General features: G+C 48.9%; 1 protein-coding gene and 1 long non-coding RNA gene across 3 annotated transcripts in view; both read right to left on the bottom strand.

Annotated features, from left to right (window-relative positions):
* CREB1 (cAMP responsive element binding protein 1) overlaps positions 1 to 277 on the bottom strand; it is a 36,629-nt gene extending 36,352 nt beyond the window's left edge. For both annotated transcript variants that reach the window (XM_090144196.1, XM_090144195.1), the window contains exon 1: positions 24 to 277. The gene's annotated coding sequence lies outside the window, so the exon portion shown is untranslated. The remainder of the gene's footprint in view (positions 1 to 23) is intronic.
* A 2,919-nt stretch (positions 278 to 3,196) lies between these two features.
* The window catches only part of LOC149917282 (uncharacterized), a 39,949-nt gene continuing 23,768 nt past the window's right edge, over positions 3,197 to 19,377 (bottom strand). Inside the window, exon 3 of the long non-coding RNA XR_016468350.1 lies at positions 3,197 to 3,260. This is a non-coding gene — a long non-coding RNA (uncharacterized LOC149917282). The remainder of the gene's footprint in view (positions 3,261 to 19,377) is intronic.

Below are 19,377 nucleotides of genomic sequence, written 5' to 3'. Positions count from 1 at the left end.
GCTGGGCGCCGTCCTCCTCTTACCGGTTGCGGGCTGCTCCGTCACTGCTTTCGTTCGCGCCTGGGATCTCGCCGCAGTTTTATTCTCTCCCCCACGTAACACACCGCGTCAAACTACACCTCCGCCGCGTCACTCACACACACACAGGCGCTCCCAGCCCGGCGACAGGCAGGCAGCGGCCGACTGAGGAGCGCCAGCCAGGGAGCAAGCGCCGAGCGCGCCGCGGCCCGCACGGAAACCGCCGAGCGCTCACGGAAACCGCCGAGCGCGCGGCGGGCGGCGGGAACGGCCGAGCGCGCCGCCGGCCCCCTCGGAAAGAGCCGAGCGGCCGCGGAAACGAACGAAGCGCCCCGGAGGGGTGGCGGAAAGAGCCGAGCGGCCGCGGGAAGGCGCGAACGGCGCTTCCGCCCGAGGCGGCCCGCGGGGCGGGCGGCGGGGCCGGCGCGGAAACCCCCGGGCGCTCACGGAAACGGCCGAACCGCCCCGAGCCGAGGGGGCCCCGCGGGCGGCCGCCGCCCCGCAGGGCGCGCCCGGGGCGCCGAGACCCCGGGCTCGCCGAGCGCGGTCCCGAGCGCGCGTCGGCCGCCGCCCCGCAGGGCCGCGCGCCCCAGGGTTCCCCCCCCTCCTCGCTGCCCCGCCGATCTCGGGGCCCGGGAGCCTCCTCGGCCCGCGGGGACCCCCGCGCCCGCCGTCTCCACAAGCACGGCACGGCGGCGCGGAGCCCCGGCCCTCCTCGCGGCGCAGATCCGCCCGCGAAGCGCCCCGCTGCCGGCCGCCGCTAGGCCGGGGGGGCAGAGAGGAGCAGACGCCGGGCCGAGAAGGCGGAAACTGGAGCGCCGGCGGCGGCACCGGCCGGGCGGCCATTCGCGTCCGGCAGCGCCGTGCTCCGGCACCGGGGGGGGGACGGAGATCGCACGGGCTCCTTCGAGCGCTGAACGGGCAGAGCGTTGCCAGGGGAGGCTCTCGGAGGAGCCGGCGCTGCCTCGGGGCGGGGTGCGCTGCCCGAGTGCACCGAGCGCGCCTCCTGCGCCTCCTGCGCCGTCATCTCGGGGCTAAAGGGCGCACCTCGTCCCGCAGCGAGGAGGGCCGACTTCACCAAGTCCTACAGCCCGATGAAAGCCCTACGCGCTCTCGTAGAAAGCACTTTTGTCTCAGGAAACCTCAAGATGGCACTGCAGAACAAGATTTGAAGCTCCGTGTCACGTACATCCCAGCGCACAGCGCGGTGCGCTCCTGTCCAGCCTTGTTTTCTCAGAGACGCGCAATGGATTTCATTTAGACATCTCAGGTAAATCCATCCAAAATTAAAGGCTGTGCAGAGAACAATTGCAGCTTTACTTTTTATTTCTGTTGATTACAGTTATTCTACAATAAGGTGAAATAAGCCAGAATTGACATATTTTAAAAAGGGAGCTCATGTTAAACTGACAGCACCTCGCTAATAGCCCTGTAATATGGCCACATCTCATTTTTCACTCCTGCTGCATTTGTCCCCTTTGGCTTGTGTGCAAGCAAGGAGCTTCAATGCTATGAGAACCTCTGTGAGAAAATGCCCGCAATGAGCAGAACAGACTTGGTGATCTGAGTGTCTGCTTTCGATTCCTGCACTTCTTTATCTGTTTTCTCAATCCTCTTCCCTCCTTGCGTTGATCTTGGTGTTACATCATCTTTGTTTGCTCCCTGTGACCAGCATGGTGGATGTTCTCTACTTGTGCCGGTTTCCCAGACCTGCCTTGCTCACCGTGGGGCAGCAACCTTGAAGGATCACAGCAGTAAGCTTTAAGAATAAATTCCAGCCCTTGAAAGGCAACCAAAAGGCACAGACCAGGCCTCAGACAGCGACTCCCGCTAGTAGCCCCAGCTGCACACTCAGGTGGAGTAGCAGCAGTGCTGCTGACAGGGCTGGGTTACAGCCGGGCCCTGAGCTATATACACAGGCAGGCAGCTCCTTGCACGGCTCTGATCCTGCTGCCCATTTAAGGTCTGGACAGTCCTCTGGCAATCCCGCTGGCCTTCCCCAGCCCTGCCCTCACTTGGAGCTTTCAGCAGTGCTCTCAAAGTCTGTCAGCTCAGCTGCAAAGGGCATCTTGCAGCGGTGGCTGCTTCGTTGCCAGCCAGCATAGGCTCCTCGTAGCACAGATAGCTTGAGAGTGCAGTTTATCTCAAACTAAAACAGATGCCTTGGGTAGGTCACATGCCTGGAGTCATTTGAGATTGTGCCAATGTTTTGTTTCTGTGGTATTTTCATCTCTTGCCCGTAGCTGAGGCTAAGACCATATGTGGACTGGAGCTGGCTTCAGCCCTGACTCACACCGATTCAGTGGCAAGGCTGGGAGATCATCTCGTGTGCAGCTGCTCTGAAACTTTCTGGCAGCTGTTTTGCACATTCTTCTTTCCCTTCCAGGGTACTTGTTTTTCTCCTCTCAGTCAGCGTCCTGACCAAAATCAGGACACTAAGTAAAGCTGGAACTTCTTCAGGAGTGGGAGTCTGAGCCGCAAAAACCCCTTCCCTCACTAGCATCTGCATTCCTTTTACTGTGGTCTCTTGGGGAATTTGGATAAAATGGGATGGTAATGATGTACCAATTACCCACAAAGTCCAAAAGGGAGAGGTTGACTTAGGGAGCAAACTGGAGAGCTCAGCAGTTTTCACTTCATCAGTGAAAGTTTGCTTGATGATGAGTGAAACCCAGCAAGATTAATTACTTTTCTTACAGTTAAGCCTCAGGGGCAAATTCATTAGCTCTGCAGCTGCCAGGCTGATTATCCTGGGCAGTGGGTCCTCGTGCGTGGCTTTGCAGGTTGATTGCCCCTGGCCTAGGGTCTGTGGAGGCTAAGGGATGGCACAGAGATCCAGAAAGGCTGGCACCTGGCTGCGAGGTGTGGCAGAGCCATAGACCACAAGTGGCAATCTGGAGTAGTCAGAACTGCTGACGCTGGTCACACACAAGGCAATATTTATTGCGGAAACACAGAGAAATGTGCATTTTAAGCACTCTGGTCTACACACCACTGAGCAGAATGCAATACAAAGATAGTTTCGGAAGCCACCTCAGGGACTGATTTATAACAAAAACATCTTTCAACATCGCATACTCACTGCCAGTTCCCATAAGACCATTGTGGTCTGGCAGTGCAGGGACAGAGAGAGGGTGTTTTGTACGTGTATGACTTAACGTACAGCACAAGTATTGCTGGGAAGAAAAGAAGGTAGGATGTGCTCCAGGGGTTCACAACCACGTTCACTAATGGATGTTCTCCTAAGGAAAGAAAGAGACAAGCAGATTGTTTGCAAGTAATGAATGTGGAGGGAGGCAGATGTTACATTAGATGGTTAGCAAAGTGTCCAGCACATTTCAATATAACAAGCATTGCACTGCACTATTTTTGAAACAGATGCAGAGGAAGGCAGGAGTACCTCCATGTCTCTGTGATGGACGTTGCTGTTCATAGCAGACTGACCCAATAGTGACTGGTAGGGCAGAAAATAAAAGATGCTTTTCTGAAACCCAGTGGCAAGTCCCCCATTTTGATCTCTGCATGTGAGATAGATGGAGGCTTAGCTACGAACTCCCATGCAGAGCACTCTTCAATCATTTTATAGCCTCTCAGGACCAGCTAAAACTGCTTACTCATCAGGAGGAGGACAAAACCCTACAGGTTTAGTACCTGCCAGGGAGAAGAAGATTCACTGGGCTCCCTGAGCACTTTATTACAGAAGTAGGTCTAAATTCACAGGTACCTTAGAACAAAGTAACCGAAAATAGAAATGGTTTTCCAACATCATCCCACTTAAAGTTAATGAACTGCAGCTCAGGTCTGCCCTCCCTGCTCTTGGACATTAATCATTGCTAAAAGCAATAAATCTTCTAGGCCAAATACAGGCTTTACAAGCAGGCAGTTTGCATGCTCAATTAGCCCAAGGAAATTGGTGACTTGGGTTAACCCCCATTGTTTGAAATACAGAATCCTGCTGCTGCATCAGTCACATTTTTCCTGTGAAAGCAGCAGCCCAGGAGGGGAAATCCCTGTCCCTTGGTGGGGACCCCACTACTTGGTGGTGTCCCTTTCTGCAAGACTGCATCCTTTGCCCTCATCTCAGTGCCACTCAGTGATGCAGCAAAGGTGGGATTTTGACTGGGTGCAGCAGTGAAGATGCAGGTGTGCTCTGTGCTGCTTTTCTTGCTTTGGGACCAACAGGGAAATGGGCTGACAGCACCTTGGTTATCAGTGTCATTGCACCGATAGCAACTCCCTCGTGCCAAAACCTGGTGACATTTTTCTTGTCTATTAGCTCTTTTACCACATACTTCATCATTTGTGGGTATACCCAAAATCCTTCTGTTGCTTTAAGAACTACAAAAACTGATTAATGATATTGGCAGCACTTTACTAAAGAGTCAGGCACAGCAAATGTAAAAAGGACAGGTCTGCAGCTGAGATACCACGTGCTGGGATGTGACTGCAGGGTGAGCAAAGCCAGCCCAAAGCAGGGGAGAGGTCTCTTGGTGGGAACTTTTCCTTCCCTGTGGGAATTGGAATTTATCTGTGGCACACGTAGGAAAAAAATTGATGTAGAAGGCCTGGTGGAAGTCAGTGCTGAAATGAAAAAACACACTAAACCCACTAACTGCTTTCAGACTGAAAATGGGGCGGTGGGAGAGAAATTTTCAGGGAATAATTTTGAGATTTGGCCAGCTTTATCTTAGAGTGCCTGCAACGTAGTCTGAGGTTGGCTGCCAGGAATAATCACTCTGATGGTAAATACTGCATTTCTATTGTTACAGTCTGCTGGTTTGGAATCAGCTCCCATCATATAGAAAACATTATTTAGAGTGACTTCCATACTTTGAAAAAATAAAAATAAATCTTACACCTCTCTATCTGTCTTTCTGTCGTGTGAGAACCTAGCAAACATTCATCTGGTGAATAATTTTGGTGGCAGCAGGAAGCTGAGAGTCCATGCGTGTGGTGTTTGGTTTCAGGATCAGCATCTCATCGTCTCGCTTTAGCTGATGTCTGTGTATGTTGAGCTGCTCCAGTTTTCAGCATGTCCATTTGATATAAAGTTGAGTTGCTGGAGTTGTGGGAGGAAGGGGGAAAATACTGGTAGAAACACCTGGAGGGTAGGCTTATTGGAACAAAACAGGAAAAAAAGAAGGTGGAAGAGCAGAGGAATTCTTAATGTTGACCTCCTTGGTTTTCCATTGCAAGTGTATGCTATCCATTGCTAATTTAGCTGCACGAGGGGACCATGATTCCTTTAATATAAGCCAGGGCTCTGATCTTTCTCTCAGCGTGTGATATCCAAACAGCAAATTGGGTCCCCGTTGAGTTGTATTTATCAGCTAAAAAGAAATGTAATTTTTCCTTTCCACAGTCAGGAGGAAAGCCTTGTCAGACAACACGAACAGAGAACAACATGCTCTCCCAAACTCCTTGTAGGTGGTCAGTTTCAACCATTAGATTGGCACATCCCCATTGTCCATCATGCATCCCCATCTTCTCTCCCTATCTCCACTGTCCATCATCCATGCCCATCTCCCATGCCCATCATCCATCTCCATCCCCACCACTTATCTCTGTGGTGTCCATCACCACCTTTCATCCCACACCATCATCTTTTGCACAACTAACTGCTTTGACCTCTGACCACATGCACTGATTGAAGTGAAGATGACTGTAAGCTGGTTTGAATTGCAATTTAAACAGGCAAGCAGGAAGCTTGGATTTAAATAACAAGGTTTAGCCTTTTTTTTGGATTTGTTTTTGCTTATTGTCTTTCAGGTCGATTCTCATGGACTGCTAACTATTAAAATGTGGTGATTTATCCAATACCTGCACTGGCTTTGCTATTATATGTAGGTGAGAATGAGACACTGTATCTAATCACAGGTATTTATTTATCCAATTACATAACATATTTACCTGTGTGGCTATATAACATATAATTTAATTTGTTCAATGAAAATAGTGTGCCTTCCTTACTAGATTTGTGTCAAACCATCTGAACATAAATTGGAATTCAAATAAAAAAATCACATTACTTTAAAGTATTCTTATTTAACTATTGATAAAATAGCTCAAATGGGCACAGTGTAAATGACAGTAAAATTGGCATTTACAACAGACCTATTAGACAGAGGGGAATTGGACAGAGGAAAACAAATCGATTTTTTTCTACACTGCACCTGAAGACTGCACATATGGAAGGGATCTGCTGATTTAGAAAATCCTAATCATGGACAAATGCTCATTTCTTTCCTTCTGCCTCTCACTTTGGGGTTGATCTCCAGGGGCCAGGGGGCTCCTGATGCTGCAATGCACATCTTGTGTCTGCTCCCAGTGAGCTACTACAAGATCTTGGGAAATGGCGTAGGGTCTGCTGATGTCTGCATGAAAATCTGTACAAGCTACAAGTGCCTGAAGACCAGATCCACCTGTATGACTTGAATAAAAACTATCCTGTGTTTTTTTGAAAGTTCCTGCTTTTGCACCTGTGGCATGATACCCTCCTGCTCTGCTTTTGGGGGTCTGTGGGCACGCAAAGCCATGGCCAGGCCAACAAGAGGAAGTGACCTTTGCTTGTTGATAACAATGGATGTCAAGAGGAAGTTCTTTACAGAGAGAGTGGTGAGGTGCTGGAACAGGCTGCCAGAGAGGCTGTGGATGCTCCATCCCTGGAGGTGTTCAAGGCCAGGTTGGGTGGGGCCCTTGGCAGCCTGGTCTAGTACCAGATCTGGAGGTTGGTGGCCCTGCCTGAGGCTGGGGGGTTGGAATTTGATGATCCTTGGGGTCCCTTCCAACTGAAGCCATTCTATGATTCTATGATAATGGATGGTTCTGCTACAAACCTGGAATAAAACCAGAGGGGCTGATGCTCAGCTGATAGAAAACATCAATGTATTGACTTTGGATCTCTTTGTCAAGATAAAGATTGATTACTTCTCTTCTCCTCTCCCTTAACTGGTAAAATTTGATATAAATGAGCTGCCATGCAGAGCTATGTACAAAAGGATATTATACAGTATGGAAAAGCCAAAATCAAGCATTTGGCTGAGTTTAGGCTGCTAAAATTGACACTATTATCTCTGTGTGTGGGCTACCACTTTTGGAAGGCTAATGGTATCAAAATGGCAAAATATAATGAGAGTAGGTTGGGAGGACAGCAGAGCATTACCCCTAGAAGTGATTTGTGGTTTAATCTGAATGGCTTCACATCAGAAAGACTCTGTCCTGGCTGACAGGTGTTATCCCAAAAAAGGCACCACCTTGCCTGCTCCCCTCTGTAAGATAGGATTACGGAGGACAGCAGCAAGGAGGCTGATGGAGAGGTTCATTAGTGGAGAATATTTTCTCATTTGTATTTAGCTCTGGCACCTGGGCAATCTCCAGCCCACTGCCCACCACACCAGTCCCAAACTGCCCAATGTAGCTAGTTCTTGTGCCAGCAGAAGAAAATAAAACATTGTAAGGATCTGTGGCAATAGTTTTGTTTCATTCATGGATTCTTTAGCAGAGGAGTAAATCCCACAACATCCTCTCAGCCTTCCCCCCTGAAATCCGGAGTTCTGGGTGAAACACATCTGGACGGACCTTGATTTTTGGAAAACGGGCATAGAGCAGGAGAATTGTGGCTTGCAAAATAACAACCATGTCTCCCACTGAAGCCTCCAAGTTACAGCAGGTCTTCTGCTCCCAATTACTGGATTTCATCCTACTCCTGGGGGGCTGCTTTCAGCATCACTTCCACTATGGCTACAGCATCAACAACAGTATGTCAAACGGGAAGGTGGGATAACATCCCAGAGCTTCAGGAAGGCTTAGCAGCCTTTGCGTTAGTGTGATTTCTTGGGAACAGGAGGGATCATGAGCTATATAGTGAGAAAACACCACAGCCCAATCTCATTTCAGTGCCAAATTTTCATGGTTTGCATATCTCAGCAAGGAAGAAGAGCAAGAACTGTGGAAGACCAAAAACTGCAGAAGGAAGCACAATGCTGCAGCATGAACTCCTGGGAACCACAGTTTCTTTAAAACTTTAAAACAGGGCTGTGCTTTGTCCAGGACAAACAATCCTGGTGAAAGGGCTGCAGCTTCCCTGCAACCCGCTAGGGCTGTGGGAGGGCACCAGCACACCAAAGAGGTGGAACCATGCAGAGGGTGAGTGCCAGGGCACAGGACAGCTCTTGGCAGAATGGAATCTTTCTATGGCTTTATTTTTCCTTGTAAATCTTCCCAACAAGAACTTATGTGCAGCCTAAGCGAAAAGTTCCAGGGCAGCAGCTAGGAGAGAAAAGAGATATGACTGTGTATAGCTAATGGCAGATCGTAAATGACTGGTGGTGTCAGACGGAGGTCTTCAGCAGAGAAAGACTTGAAATGGTAGCTGCCATTTGTTATCTGCAAAGAAACAAATGGAAGTACTTTTGCCTGATGCCTCTTTTATGTCCAGGTCTGGAGCTTTTCCTTGTTGTGTTGCTGTGAAGCAGACTGCACTGATGGAAAGAAAACCACCGGCAGCCATCTGCTGCGAGGCAGCTCATGCTGGGAGTGCAGCTGGGATACCCCCAGGGTACTTCTTAGGTGCTGCTCCTTGCTCAGTGTGAGATCAGAAAAGGTGAAACCCTAATGACAATGGCAGCCTCCACTTTCTCTTGTTCCTTCCTCACTGCCTGTGTGGGCAGTGCGATCCCAGGAGAAAGCACTGCCTATGCGTGCTTTAACCACACGTGGGTGCTGGCAATGCCACTTCTTGGTCAGACCAGGTTGCCTCTGTTCTCTTTATCTGCTTTCCCACCATAGATTTCTCCATCTAGTTCTGTGCTCATAAAGAAAAGAGTAATTTCTTGCTGTGTTTTCCCTTCTGTGGTCCGCAGAGTCACATAAACAGTGCATTTTCTGACCGAGTCAGGGAAAAAGATACAGCAGCCCATGCCAGATTGTGCTGGCTGATACAGACCTTTCTGGCTTTGACTATTTTCATCCTTTCTAAAAAAAAAAAATCCATCTATATACACCACCACCACAACAAAAAAATCTGTTTTGAAGAAAAAATCATCGTATTTTCATGCTTTCCCACTTGCTCTGTCACTATGGATGCTGGCTAGGCATCATTAAAGCACCTCGAGACCCTTGACACTCATTTCTCAGGGCTGATTTCAGGGCCGAGCCCATTTGGCATAGCTCCCTGGTTCCTGGCACAGCACTGGATGCTCTCCCTGCTGCAGCCAGGGAGGCCTTAGGATGGGGGCTACTTCAGCATGTCTGCTCCATGGCTTGTGCATTCTTGGGGCAGAGCTGAAGATGGCAGCAGGAATTTGGTTTCACTCTGCCACCTCGCTTCTCCTTAGGAAGTGCAGCTGGGCAGGAGGATGCTGCAGAGTACAAGTGGGGCCTTTTCAGATCAGCACGAGGAGCTGGCACGAGCCTTGCTTGTAGGGCTGCTGGCTGTGGGGCCACTGCAGAGACTGGGGAGAGGGCACTGCTGGCAGTGCTGGGTGCTGGGCTCTGCCTGCCCACTGGGCGGGGGATGTCTGGTGCTCTGCCAAGCACAGCTCTTGAGCTGACAAGGTAGCAGCCAAGGAAGGCAGCAGGAACTTTATTATGCATCTTAATTTATAGATGCTTCCTTAAACCAGTCACAGACCTCATCTGTTTGAGAAATCAGGTTCATATGTCAGCTGTAATGCCTTCTTCCAGGCAAATAGCACCACAGCATCTGCAATTTCCATAAGTATGTTGCACTTTGAAGATGGAGATACATGAGACACTTCAGTGTAGGTTGCCTTTAAGTGCCTCAGGATTTGTCTCATCAACATAAAGGTCTATTCACTGCTCAGTGCGTGCTTGTGTTAGCCTGAAGTTGCTCAGATGCATCAGAGGCAGAAAAGTCCTTTGCTCTGGGAAGCCACTGTCAGCTGATGCATTCATTGCCCAGGTCCTAGTTTAGGAGGCAGAAATTGAGAGGTCTCAAAAAAAAAAAAAATTAAAAAAAAAAAAAAGAAAGAAAAAAAAAGAAAAAGAATAAAAAAAACAATCCATAAACTTTACATAATTTCCTGAATTTCATTCATTTTTCTGTAATTTTACACGTCTTCACATTAAGTGCTTATGTTGTCAGAAAAGCACTCAGGGTAAGTAATATCACTCTGTGAGTCACAAATGGAAGCCATGTCGGCTGGCGTTGTGAAATGGATCTATAACTGGCTTTTTGTCCCTCGATTTGAGATGATCTAATTCGATTTCTGTGATTTACGGTGAGGAGGAGAATGCCTGCTGTCCTCCCGCTCCCTCTGTGTGCCCTCACTCCATTTCTTCCCCTTTCTGAATATGTTGAGTTTCGGAAGTCATTAGTCTCTGGAAGGAGACTGAGCATACTTCTTGCCCAAACCGTTTTGTATACCAATCACTGGAAGAGCGATTTTTTTTCTCCTGCCCTCGCTGACAGCCTGTGATAGCACGTATCATTCATGCCAGTCCTGAATTTGGAGATCATGGCAAAACTACATTTGTAAAAGAAATGAGTGAGGCATTTGGGTGAATGATGGAGACCTGCAAGAATTTACTGCCACAGCATGGCGCTGCCCATTTCAGTGCCAGTGCTGCGGCGTGAGAGCCGACTCACTGCACCAGCAGCTCGATTCCTGACCGCAAGGCTGGCACAGCACCTCCATGCCTGGGGGCTCCCATGGCGCTTAGTGGGCTTTGGGTCAAAGTTGAGGTGTGTAAAAATGAGCCATCTATACAATCTCACTAGCTGTTTCTTGGACAAGGAAAAAATCAGGCTTAATACAGTTTAGCAAAAAAAAAAAAGCTGTTGCATCCCAACATCAAATAGGTTAATGCTGGGATTGCCATGGACATGTGGAACAGGGCCAGCGTGCTGATCTTTGTGGACATAGTTTCTGAATGTTGCTGCAACCTGCAGTCCACTCCCATGCCCACACCAGTCACTGCACCTTTCTTTCCCCTCTAGTGTGGCCACAAGCTGCACTTGTGTATTGACTTTGTGAGCCAAGATGCATGGGAAGAAAAATGCCTGTGCTCTGCTCCCCCAAAACTGGGGAAAGAATGGTGGTGGCAGGATGAGCCCAGTGGGTCACTCCTGGCTGCCTGACACCCTCTGCCCTTACTGATCTGGAACTCAAGTCATGAACAAATGCATTAGCCTAACAATATAGCAAACATCTATCTCACAGAGCAGTGGCTGCTGTTACAGGCTGCGGATGGAAGCGTAGGAAAACAAGTCCATTGGAGCACAGCACTGGAAATGAGGACATTCTCACAATAATTTTTTTCTTCAAGTTAACAGTTTCCAAATAAGCAGGTGAAATGGTCTGAGGTGATTAAAGCAATAGAGAAGATTAGTTTTGTTAAATATAATCACCTTTGCTTCTCTTTTATGCATGGAGTGATTTTCTCAGCAGGATGTGTTATCTATTTTAGTGAATGCCTGACTTTTTTTTTTTTTTTTAATGTAAATCAGGTTTTTAATCTTTTTGTGTCAATTTGATCGACTGTAATAACAATTCTACTTGGTAGTAGTTCCCTCCTTCCCAAGTACTTCTGCGCATTTAATTGCCATAATTGTTCTAATTTGAATAAACGTGGGATCGCACCTCGGCTTTCTGAACCTGCTGAGGACCCAAGGTGTGGGTCTGGACCCCTCTGCTGGCAGAGATGGGGTGAGAAGCTCCCATGCTCACCTTGTCTCCATGGAGCCAGGACTGAGCTGCCATGTGCTTTGGGTTAAAGCCAGAAAGAAAGGAAGGTGCAATTTGGCATCCTCATGTGCTTTATTAGTGTGTGAAAGGGAGAGGAAGTCAACGTTGCCTTTCTCACTGGGGACAAGGAGCAAGCAGATGGCCCCAGTTACCTATTTATTTCACAGTGACCACTGATCCATTTTCCGCAGAGAGATGAGGATGTAAGGAAGGTGCTGCAGCATCTGGGGATAAATGCTCACAATCTGGGTGCTGGGTTTGCTGTGGCTGGCAGCCCCGTGCTGCTCCCTGCAACATACCCACCAGCAGCATCACAGCATCCGCACTGGCTGCTCACACGGGAAAGTTAAGTCCCAGTGTTACTGGGAAATAAAGAGGAAAGAGCTAGATCATTGTCGAGGAGGAAAAAAAGGCTATAGTAGAAAAGGAATTAAGGGAAAAAAATAACAAGTTGACCATTATTAGGAAGGGAGATGCAAAGAGATAAGAGATGGGGGGACACAAACATCTCGTACAGTATATTAAACTTTGGCGCGGATGTAAGTATAAAATGCTCCACAAGTCCTGTAATTGAGAAAATCCATCAACTGTCCTGACAGCTGTTCCAGCATTTCCAGAAGCGATAAAACTTGGATTTATTTCACTTCTGGAAAGAGGGCAGTATCACCTTCTGGCGGCTTTAATGAAATGCCATAAAATTCGAGGAAAAACTGTGCTGTAAAGTAATAAAAAAAGGCGTTTGGCCGCGGATTGTTTGCTGAAGCACCGTCGGAGGGGACGTGGTGGCCCTGCTCCCCTTGGCACTGTCCCTGGGGGATTCCCACAGTCTGCTCTCAGTCCCTGTGCCACGTCCCTGGTATCCTTGGTGCCAGTGACAAGCAGCTGCCCCAGGGGGGTTTTACGGGCAAAAGTCCTAAGTAAAGACTGATCCCTCAGCTGTGGCTCATGCTTGCTGGGACAGGGACAGATCAGTGCTCTGCAGGGGGAATAAAGGAGCATTCTTAAACATTCCTTTGGGTCCTGTAGAATTTGTCAACATATTTTTTTGGTATTGGCTTCAGGGGCTTTTTCAGTGACTGCTTCCTTGCTATTTCTGAGTGGCACACTAAGTTCTCTCTCAGCATAAGGGGAGGTGAGCTGCCACCACTCCCCACCACAGTAGGCAGGAGGCACAAATCTCTGGCTGCTCGCAGTGCCTGAGCCAGTGCAGGGCTGGGCCGGCTGAGCTTGGAGCAGGAGCAGGGACACGGAGTGGGGCTGCAAGTGTGGGGGCTGCAAGTATAGATAACTGCATCTATACAGTTTTCAGCCATACGTATGGGGACAGAGAAAAGGTCATCGCTGCAAAATGCCTCCTGTTTCACAATAGCTGCTAGGCAATGAGCTTGCTTTTCTATTTAATTTGTTAATTAAAATTAAAGTTGTAATACAGCTTTTAACTTATTTGAAGAATCCCAGACTGTAATTTAGATTTAATTTGTTGGCAAAAGAGCATACCTTTTGCATACATTTTTCCTTTTGGCTCACTACCATCTCTCACACAACTGCTGACATGGTTTCCTTGCCATCACTTCACTTTGTGCAGTGCTGCAGGCACCCTGGGATCCAGCCCTAAGCATGGTGTGTTGCAATGGCAGTGGGAGAGAAGCCCCAGAACAGCTGAGGGGGATGGAGCGGCGCTGCTGCTGTCAGGGAGAGGAGCCACAAACCTCCTGGGGCACTGGGCAGAGCTCTGTGCTGGGCACCGTGGGTCTGCCAAGCTCCTGGGAGAGACTGCTGCCTGCAGCCTGAACCCAGGGGTGTCCTGGGACACTAAACAGGAATTATTTGAGTATTAGGAAGAATTTGGTGAGTGCACATCAGGAGCTGATACCAAAATACCCACTGACCTGCCTGGGGCAATGCTGACCCAGCAGCAGGGGGACATCCCGCTGCCGCATGCCTGTGAGAAGGATCTTCCAAATTAACCCAAAGTCAAGATTTCTGTGTGAAGGTTCCCATGGCAACTGGGCTGCAAAGATTAAATATTTAAAAATATGGAAGTGCTGTCAGCTTGCAAGGCAAACACAAGTGTGGGTCACACCGTGCCTGCAGCGAGGAGGTGCTGGTGTGCTGCACCAGATGGGATGGAGCTGTGGGGTAGCAGGATTTCCAGCCTCCACACCCCAGCCCACCAGCCACTTCTCCTTCTCCATGCTCCTTGTTCCCCTTTCTGGCTTCCCACGTCATCAGGAACCACCACCATGGCCACAGCCCAGCCAAGCAGAGGGGCAAGGCCTGCCTCAGGCTGGGAGGAGGGCTCCAGCTCCAGGGGCTTCATCCAGCACTAGCAAACACTCAAGAAACCCTGAATAAGGAAACTCTCCCCACGTCTGATCCCTGTGGAGCAGCATCACTGTCCACAGCCCACACAGACCATCTCCCCATCTCCACACCACAACAAAGTGCAGAGCCCTTCTGGCAGCCACCTCTTAGCTATACTTTGAGCAGAGGAGCAGGGAAAACCAGTTTAAGGAAAAGAGCAAGTCTTCCTCATGCCAGCGGAATGTGATCTGTGGAAAATGTCAAAGCTGTTCCCAGCAATTTGGGTAGAGAGGAGCAGACCAGGCAGCACTGTTGGTTTGCCTTGGTTTTTCTGCACTGCTCTTTTGTTCAGAAGCACTGAGCAGAGAAAAGCAAATGTTCTGGAGGAAGTTATCAGCTCCATATATTGGTGGAAAGCTTCTAATTCACCAGAAATCAGTGATCTGTTTTGACTGCCTTGTTTTGGTTCTGACGCTCTTCTAGAATACATTGTTTGGGTGGCACAGATGCTCCTTATTTCAGTAAGACCATTTCTGCTGTTTCTGAATCAAAACGAACTTCTCTGCCTGCATCAGAGCAAGGAGGCCCCAGCATCCACTGAGCAGGGTTCCCACAGGGCAGGGCAGGGATCAGGCACTGGGATCAGGCACAGGGATCAGGCACTGGGATCAGGCACAGGGATCAGGTATTAGAGACTGGGGATCAGGGACAAGGGCAGGGCAGCACTCAGTAATAACATATCCTGGTTACTGTGGTGATGCCAGCGGTACTAAGCACAGCGGTGCAAGCACTGGGATATCTGCAGAACAGCACAGATGGGCCTTCCTGACACGATGGAGATTTAATGGCACCAAAACTCCAACTCTTTTCTCTGGAAAAGAGATATCTCATCTTCGAAATCACCAGCAAGTTACAAAAGTTGAGCTTTTAATGGCACCCACCATACCTATCTTGATGTTTAACATTTCAGCCTTGACTCTAAGGTAAGGAAAAGTGATGCTCATTAGAACCCTTCTTCTAATTAGCTGCTGCAAACAGATTTTCTTTTATAAATGCCTGAATGTAAAGTTATTTGTGCACCTAATTTCTTTTTTATGTTACATTTATTTTTAAGTGTAATTCACTAAGGCTTAACATTTGTAATTCTTGCAGGGGCATTACAATGAAGGATGCACATTTATTACAACCCCTTAAATTGCTGCATTTTATTTCCATATGCTTTTAAATTGCTATTGAGCTTGTTTTGTGCTCTTCCCACCGTTAAAGCATATTTTTTTATCGTACATAAATGGTAAATAATTGATACCTGCCATCTGGTGCTAATCATCCCGCCAGCCCCGTGTCTCCACCCTGTCCCTTTATTCCTCACTGCTTCTCCCCGACCAGCTCTTCCCCTCCCTCCCTCTGCCAGGTTTCTGCAGCTCCACACTCCTGGAGGCTCTGGATGCAATGCCCCCAGTCATGCTCCCATTACTCTCTGTGCCCAAGTGCCCAGCTCCACCAGTCCCATCCCACAGGGCCGTCCCTGCCTGGAGATGCTGGCCCCAGGCACGGCAGGGCTGTGCTCTGCAGCCCTGGTCTCGTTACTTCTAAATAGATGGTATCGCTGCAAGCATTTTCTGCTGTGTTAGCAGCAGAGTGTAGGGATCCGTGTGAGATATGAACACTGAAGTGCAGAGCTGGCTTTCTCTCAGTGCTGGAGAAAAGCAGCCGTACATTTCAGCGTTTAATGGCAGCAAACCCCAAGGCCTGGTGGCTCCAGAGGGAAGCACTGAAGGCCCAGACCGCTGTGCCACTCCGCCAAGGAACAAAATGAAGTCCCTTTGATTTCCTAGGACTCTCACTGAGCTACTATGCTTACACACACTAAAAAACAATTGCAAAGTATCCCATTGCCATATTGACATAGGAAAACCTTAGGTTTGACTGGAACCAACGTGTGGCTTGGATGAACAGAGCAACCTTTTGCTCTTAGCCTGAATTACATCCTTCCATAAAAACGAAGAACCGCAAACCCTTAGGGGCAGATTCCTAGGATGGAGAATTTCTCTCTAAACGGTTAAAGTTGAGCAAGGCTGTGGGTGACCAAAAGCAAGATTTTATGGTGGGAAATGCCAGGGAAATACAGCAGCCAGAATTACTACCAGCCTAGCCCATAATGACAGCCTGTGCTGTGCAGAAATGCAACCAGCCATGCTGAGCTAATTGCTGGTAAGGAGCCAGGAGTAGTAATGAGCCCCGGTGGGACTCCTCTCATTTGGGGATGACAGCCTGGGGGGAGCTGGGCACTGCAGGATGCGGCCATGGGTGCAGGACACACTGGGGCCATGGGATGCTTCACTGGACCCAACATGAGTGAGCTGGCACTTCAGTCCTCATCTTTCTTCCCACCTTACAGCAATTTTGCTTCACTGGTGGACCCAGCAGTCAGTATTTAACACACAGGAGGAAGATCTGGTGAAGATCTCCTGGTGAGATGCGTTGCCAAATTCAGCCCCAGCTTCCTGCTGTCCTTGCAGTGTGGAGCTGTCAAATCTCAGTATCAGCCATGGACGTGGCAAAGTGCATCAGCCCAGAGCGTGGTCCCCTGCACAGTCCTGTCCAGGGGCTTCTTCCCAGGCTGGTCCAGGCCTCTGAAACACTTAACTAATGGCATTAGTGACTTTGAGGGAATTTCTATAAGGAGAAAGCCCTGAACTGAGCCAGGCAGTACCGGTGTGTGATTGATGGCACGTGGTGGGGTATGCAGGTACCAGCAGGGGGGGCAGAAATGTTATTTTCTTCCCACGTTTCTGGTACAAGAACTGGCAGCTCTTTGAAAGCTTTTCCTGAAAGCTGGCTGTCTTGTGGGATTAAAAAATAATGCTGTGTCAACAGATACACTTGCACAGAGCAGGTGAAGCAGCAGTGAGCGAGGGAAACCTGCAGAGAGCCATGGGAGAGCAAAATCCCCAAGGCGTGGATCCACCCCCCCCAGCCACAGCCCGGTGGCATGCGGGAATTGATGGAGGTGATGGCATCCTATGCTGCTGCAAGGCCCAGGTCTATGCTCAGTCAGGTGCAGCCGCTTCCCATCTTGTGTTTCCCTGCACAGATATGATGGGCTCATTAGCACTGATTGGCATTTCTGGAGTTTTCAGGGCACTTTGGAGGAAGCGCAGAGAGTGGGAAGAGGAATATGTTAACAACATTTTCACATAAGCCTTTCCAGCCCCCTCATTTTTCAGTTAGCAGTGGAATGAGTCCAAATATCTGGGATTTTAATGTAATTAAAAGCAGTTGGGCCCAAAAAACCCTGAAAAACACTAGAAAAGTCACAAGCGTTCATTCCCCTCCCAACCATCCCCCAAGCCACATGGGATAGGATGCTAAGAGCATATGGTGGTGGCGTGGGGTGGCTGTCCCTATCCTCACCACCACCCCACACTGAGTGGCTGCTCTGGTCAGGTGTGCATGATATTCATCATGAACTCATTCTGCAGGTGAAGTGAGAGCGGGTATTTGGTGCTGAGCAGCCTGGGGCATTGCTCCAAGTGCCATGGTAGCTGGTGTGTGTTCACAGTGAGCGCAAAGCAAAACTCAGCCCTGAGCTGCACCCAGGCACAGCATCTCCAAAGGGACTCTGGAAAATTTGCCACAGGGAACTAAAGCTCTTTGTATTAATAAATGGATAAAGATGGAAACTCGCTACTGGTTTCAACTGTTGCGCTCTCTGATGATCTTTGCAAACCAGTGCATTGTAAACTCTTAACCAGCACGTTGGATTTTCCCTGGGACTGGCAGCACAATGAGCTGTGTAGCTGGGAGTCACTATTGCATTGCAGTCGCCCCAGCTGCTCATGCTGAGCAGGACCGGCACATCCACATCCCCAAAAGATGTTCCTATTTTGTGCAGTGTGGCAAAGGCACAATCCAGACACATCCAGAGCACTGCCTGGTACAAGATATTCTCAACTCAGCCTGCAAATACACACTGTCTGTATTTTCCACAGGCATCCTGCTTAGCCTTTAGGTTTCCTGGATTTTGACTTGTGAGTGGGAGTTCTAAGAGGAAATAGCTAGTAGAAAGAAAAGAGCAGGCTGTGCTTAATAACCACCTGATTTAAGGTGAATATGAGAAATATCGAGTAGTGAAGGCAAAGCCTCTGCTTTGTGAGCTGAGCAGCAGCAGCAGCCAGCAGCATGTGCTAAGCACGGATCCCTGTGCCTGCTGCCATGGGTTTAAGATTATTAATGTTCCTTAAACTAAACAAGAATGGATGGGAGGATTTTCCACCAGCACAGCTTAGTGAGTCAGGAGAAAACCAACATTCAGCAGAAATAATCTCAGTCATTTCTATTGGGGTTAGATTTTCACACTGAATCTCAGCTGCCAATTTGCATGGATAATCTCAGATTAGTTTTAGTCTGTGGCTTATTTTTTGCTTTGCTGCTTTCTCCCGCTCCTTAACAGTACACTTCTGCAGCCACAAAGGCAAAGAATGGCTACGACATCTAAATAACAATGATAAGAAAGTCCATCTAAACGTGAGCGGCTCAGCGCTTTTGCCCCCCCTCCTTCACTATGCATTATTCATAGCAGACAACAGGACCAAATGTGTCCATTCCCTGTGCAATTACCAGGAGAACACATGCGAAGAAGTGTTAGCGCCTCATAGTGAAAGGAGATGTGCAAGCACCGATTATTTGCAAGGCATTGTTACAAAACCTCCAAGCCGGACCTCCTGGCAGCTCTCATTACACACCCTGTGCAAGCCGTGTGAGAGTGGTAGCGGCTTTGTGTGCTTACAGTGTGCTGCTGCTTTAGCACGCTCCAGCTGGAGCTGTTGTCTTATCAAAATGCCTGCGGCTGAATGACAGGGCATTGGAAAAGCAAGATACAGGCACGTCACTCCAACCAGTTGTCACTGAGGTGTCCAGCACTGCCACCATGGCTGCTCTGGCCCTCCCCAGCACGGGAGCTTTGAGAAAGATCACCTGCTTGGCATCCCTTGGAGATGCATGCTCCTTTGCAAACAACTTACAGTTGGACTAGATGATCTTAGCGGACTTTTCCAACCTCAATGATTCTATGATTCTATTCAGTTAGAATCATAAAAATTCTAAGGCACCACCAAGAGCATCCGCTGCCACAAAGCTCCATTCCCAGCCTGCGAGCATCGCCATGTAGCTGCCCTGCTGGGCTGGCAAAGAAGGGATACTGGGAGCCTAAGCCCAGCCACCGTGCTCAGACACGGACCTCGTTAGGGAAAGATTCACCATGCCACAGAGTTTGGGGCATTTTGGCTGAAGCCAATAGATATGGCTGATGGAACTTCTCTGAGTAATGGATTGACGCTAACAGGTG

The sequence above is a fragment of the Phasianus colchicus genome, chromosome 7, assembly GCF_987193195.1.
Source record: "Phasianus colchicus chromosome 7, bPhaCol1.hap1.1, whole genome shotgun sequence".
Classification (NCBI taxonomy): Eukaryota; Metazoa; Chordata; class Aves; order Galliformes; family Phasianidae; genus Phasianus; species Phasianus colchicus.
The sequence above is the reverse complement of the archived record's forward strand: the minus strand, read 5'-3'. Positions and strand labels throughout refer to the sequence as shown.